Below are 5318 nucleotides of genomic sequence, written 5' to 3'. Positions count from 1 at the left end.
GGAGACGGGAGGAGGCCGCATCCCAAAGTACTTCTACCTGGGGGCGGAGAGGGGCATCACACGGTACAGCGGCCAGCCGCCGGCGTGCTTCCAGTGCGGCTCCTACGGCCACCGGCGGCGGAACTGCACCACGCCGCTGTGCTCGCGGTGCGGCGTCCGCGGACACGCAACGGCCGCCTGCCAGGCCAGCATCCGCTGCAACCTGTGCGAGGAGCCCGGGCACACCTACTTTTGGTGTCCGCGTGCCCAGTACAACCGGGAGGACGAGGAGCGGTGGGGTGCGGCGAACAGGGCCGCCCAGGCGGGGCGGGAGCGTGCAGAGGCACAGGCCTGGCATCAAGCGCAACAGAGACGGCGGGAAGGGGAGGCGCAAGGTGTGAGGCCGGGGGCTCCGGACAGGGCCCGCGCCCAAGAGTCAAAGGCCCGGGGGGGCGCTGGCAACCAGGGGGAGGAGGGCGCCGACTGGCGGACGGTCACCCGCCGGCCGGCAGGAAAGAAAGGCAGGACCCCGGATGCCGGGGTTGCAGGCGCCGCGCCACGTGCTACAGGCGTGGAGGTGTGGCGGGCACAAAACACCGTGTTACAGACATGCAACGCCTTCAGACTCCTCGGGGAAGGTGAGTGGCAAGGGCCAGGCCAACGCCTACATGCCGACAACGACCCTGGTCTAGAAGAGGACCGGCAAGGGGGGAGCGCGGCCGAAGAGCAGACGGCAACCAAGGAGGGGCAGGCAGGCGGGGAAGACGCCTCTCCGCCGCCAGTGCAGCCGCTCCCGCCGCGAGAGCAGCAGCCCGAGGATGCGCAGCGGGCCCGGAAGATGAAGAGGCGGCGGCGGGGAGGGGGTGCCGCGACGGAGTCGGGGACCCCAAGCGTGGGTACAGCCCCGGTGGGGAGGGATAGAGAGGGCCGGCCGTCGCAGAAGACACCCGACTTGCCCACCGACCCCGAACTATCAGCAGACCTGTCAGTTGTCCCGCCAACTGGCCCCAACACCGTACTACAAGCGCGGAGTGAGCAACAGGACGGGACTGACCCCAACGGCGAGCTGGATGAAAGGCAGGACTTTACGTGCATGGTGGAGGTCGGCTCAGAAGCAGTGACAGCTCCCGCCATGGATGGAACAGGAAACATCGTGCGAGGCTGCCCGGGAGGCCGGAGGCGACCAGAAAAAGAAATCAGGGCACCGGACAGTAGGTCGACGGAGAGTGCGGTGGAGGACACCGGGGATGAGCTCGCCCTGGTCCCGTACGCCCTCTCCCCAGAGCACAGTGCGCCTCCGCCCTGGGAGTCACCCGGACCCCCCCACGCGTGCCCGGATGCGCGACCTGGTGAGGCTACACCTCCGGCTTGGCCTCCGGAGGGGGTAGGGAAGTCTGCGGCCGCCGCAACCCCCTGAACGCCATGACTGCGCTACGCCTCGCGACGTGGAACGCTAGGGGCTTGCGCTCGTGGCGCAGGGCGGAGGAGATCCTGCCAACCCTGGCAGCGCTGGCGCAGGACGTGCTCATCTTGCAGGAGCTGCACTTCACCAACGAGCAGCAGCGGAGCCGAGCACAGCGGCTCTGGACCGCCGGGCCGTCGGTGTGGTCCTACGACGGCGAGGAAGGCTCGGCGGGCGTGGCGCTGCTCTTCCGCTCGCGGGCCGACCTCGCCATCGACGGAGTCGTGGAAGCGGTGCCGGGGAGGCTGCTGGTGGCGGACCTGACGCTGCGGAGCGTATCGGCGAGCGGGACGGCGGAGGAGCGTGCCTTCCGCATCTGCGGGCTCTACGCCCCCGTACAGGCCGCACGGCGGCGGGCTTTCTGGGCACATCTGCGGAACGCGTGCCACACGCGTCGTTGCCTGCTCGTGGCCGGGGATTTTAACAACCGCTCCCGGCTCTCAGACCGCAGCGCGTACGTGGGCGGGGTGCGCACGGCGGGCGAGGCCGAGCGCCCGCTGCATGGTGGCGGCGCCCCGCTGCTGCCAGACGAGCGTGAGCTGGAGCGCTTCCTGGCACAGGCCGGACTGGCGGACAAGGCACGCGAGGCCCCTAACGCGCTCGACTTCTTCCCAGTAGGGTGCCGGAGGGCGTACGCAGGCAGTTATCCGCCCGTCGGGGACGGTGCCGCTGCACGCTACACGTTCTACCACCCGTGCTTTGCCAGCCGCGTGGACCGGGTACGCGCACCGGAGAGTGTCTACGTACAGCGTTGCGCCGTGACCATCACCCCGTGGTCCGACCACGGGATACTGCGCCTAGAGCTGGCTGTGGGCGAAGTCTTCCCGAGGGGGCGACCCCTTTGGCGCCTGAGCCCGGAGGCGCTTCAGCGGGAGGAGTGCCGCGCGCTGGTAGCGACCACGCTGGCGTGCCTGCTGTCGCTGCGCACGGCGGGCCTATACAGGGATGCGGCCCCGCTGGAGTGGTGGGAGCGAGTCAAGCGAGAGGTGCGGCAGCGGTGCCGGCGGCAGGAGCGGGCGGCCTACTCCGCAGAGACACGCCGCTACCACGATGCTGTCTACCACTTCCTACAGTGCCACGCGCGTGCCGGGCGCGGCCAGCCTGTCGACACCAAGGTCCTGACACAGGCGCGGGAGAGCATCGCGCATTACCAGCGCGAGCGCTGGGACCGGCGGCGCCGAGCCAAGGTGTGCCGCACGCGTGGTGGCAGCGTAGATGTTGACGAGTGGGCGAAGACCAGGGGCGGTGGCGCAAGCCCACCGGCAGCCATCCAAGGGCTGCGCAGGACGGAGGCGGACGGCGTCAGCACGAGCCCGGGAGAGATGCTCCAGGTCGTTGAGGATTTCTATGGCGCCCTTTTTGCAAAGAAGACCCAGATCGCTGCCAACCAAAGCGAGGCCTTCCTGCACGCCATCGATGCGATGCCCGGCGATGGCGGGAGGCGGGGCTGGCGCAGCCTGTGTGAGGGCCTGAACGAGGAGGACGCACGCGGCCTGGTGGCACCCATCGCCGAGGAAGAGGTGGCGGCGGCCATCGCGCGCGGGCGCAGCCGCTCTGCGCCAGGCCCCGATGGCCTCGGCTGGGCCTTCTACAAGAAATTCCGTGCCTGGCTGGCACGCCCCCTGGCGGAAGTCTTCACGGCGTGCCTGGCACAGGACCGGACTAGCGTGACTTTTGGCGAGGGCACGCTCGTCCTCTTCCCCAAGCGCGGAGACCTGACGCTGCTCAAGAACTGGCGCCCCATCGTGCTGACCAACGTTGACTACCGCGTGCTGGCAGCAGTGCTCAACGCACGGCTGGCGGCCGTGGCCGGGAAGATCGTGGTGCGTGCGCAGACCAGCGCGGTGCCGGGGCGCGCCATGCAGGACTCGCTCTGCGCACTACGTGAAGTCTTCCAGCTAGCACGCATGGGCCAGTGGCGCGGGCTGCTGCTCCAGCTGGACCAGGAGAAGGCCTTCGACAACGTACACCATGCCTTCCTGTGGGCGGCGCTGCGCTGGAAGGGCGTGCCCGAGACCTTTGTAGGCTATGTGCGACTGCTGTACCACGGCGCGGCCATCGTCCCGCAGCTGAACGGGCACCGCGGCGCACCGATCCTCATCCAGTCGGGCGTACGGCAGGGATGCCCGCTCAGCGCGCTGCTCTATGTGCTGAGCCTGGACGCGGTGCTGTGTCGGCTGGAACTGGAGAAAGGCATCACCGGTGTGCGCTTCCACCTGGCCACCCGGATGACAGTGGAAGGAGGAGCGGCCGGAGTCCACCCGCGGAAGTGGCCCCAGCACACCGGGAGCAGCGACGACGACAGCAGCGAAGGCGGCGGTGGCGGCGGCCCTCAAAACGGCCGGGCCTCGGCAGCGCCTACACTCAAGCTCGTAGCGCACGCGGATGACGTCTCACTGCTCGTGCGAGATGACAATGCGGAGCTGACAGAAGTGCGGAGGGTTTTTGACGCATACGCAGCGGCGTCCGGAGCGTGCCTGAATGCCGAGAAAAGCTTTGTCGTCTCTTTCGATGCGCTGGAGGGTACGGTACGGCGGAAGCCACTAGCGCAGCGGCTGCGCAGCGGTGGAAGCGGTGGCGGCGGCCCAGCGAGGGGAGCCGGCGTGGCGGAGGCCACCGAACCAGGCGCCGGTGACGTGGAAGCGGAGAACGACGTCAAGCTGCTCGGCATCCGCTTTTCCGTGCGGAGGGACGGCTGGAAGTGCAACTGGCACTCCTGGGCAGAAGGGGTCCGCAACAGGGTGGCACAGTGGAAGCCCTGGCGGCTCACCCTGTACCAGAAAGCACGCTATGTGCGCACCTACCTGCTCCCGGCGGCGGCCAACCTGGCAGCAGTGTACCCGCCCCCGGAGCGGCTCGTGCAAGACATCAGCGCAGAACTGTTCACCTTCCTGTGGGGCATGCGCACGTTCCCACTGGCACGCGTGGTGGCGTACCGGCCCGTCGCGCAGGCGGGGCTGGCCTTCCCGGCAGTTGGGCCGGCGCTGCTGGCCTCCTTCCTGGCCTGCAACTTCGGGAAGTGGGCGCTTGCACGTGCGGAGGCAAGCGGTGCGGCGCCAGAAGGCCGCCCGCGCATAGCAGAGCACTTCTGGATGGAAGGTTTCGAGCGTGGCTGGCGGGGCAGCGCATGGGCGCGACGCTGGTGGGACGAGGGTTCCTGGGACTACCGCATCACACAGGCCGCCAAGGCCATGGGGCCCGACTACCTCGCCGAGGTCTACGGAGCGGTCCGGCAGTGGCGTGTCCCGGCGCAAGCTTTCCGGGGGCCGGAGGAAGGAGCGGGCACGCCATGGGTGCCGCGACGTGCTGGTGGTCCGCTGGCACAACTCAAGCGCCGCCTCTATTGGGACATGCTCGACGCGTGCATGTTCACGCCGCACGCGGAGCGGGAGCGCACAAAGGAGGGCCGGCCGCAGTACCTGCGTGAGCCGGAGTACCCACTGGAGTACTTCCAGGACCGGCGTGTGCCATACGCGCTGTGGGAGGTGCGGTGGCGGGCCTACCACGGTGTGCTCGCGCTGCAAGGCTGCAAGCCCTGGCTGCGGGGCGATGAAGCCGCTCAGGCGTGCGTGCGCCTCGCTTGCCAGAGCCAGGCCGTGCAGTTGGGCGTGACGCAGCGAGAGACGGCCGAACACGCGATGTGGACGTGCCCGGCGGCACGGCGTCTGTGGGAGGAGGTGGCGCAGGCACTGGACTGGCCAGCGCTGCTTGCGCAGCGGTGGGAAGACGTGGCAGCGGGGAGAGAGCCGCGGCCCGGCGGCCTGCGTGGGCCGAGGAAACGTGCCGGCAGTGCCGGCAGGACGGAGGAGTACTGGGACGTGCCCTGGTCCACGGCCCGGCTCGTGAACCTTTTCGTCCTGCTCGCGCTGGTCTACCA

Source organism: Heloderma suspectum, chromosome 16, assembly GCF_057233095.1.
Source record: "Heloderma suspectum isolate Gila_16-S chromosome 16, 16-S_ref, whole genome shotgun sequence".
In the NCBI taxonomy this organism is placed as follows: domain Eukaryota; kingdom Metazoa; phylum Chordata; class Lepidosauria; order Squamata; family Helodermatidae; genus Heloderma; species Heloderma suspectum.
The sequence above is the reverse complement of the archived record's forward strand: the minus strand, read 5'-3'. Positions refer to the sequence as shown.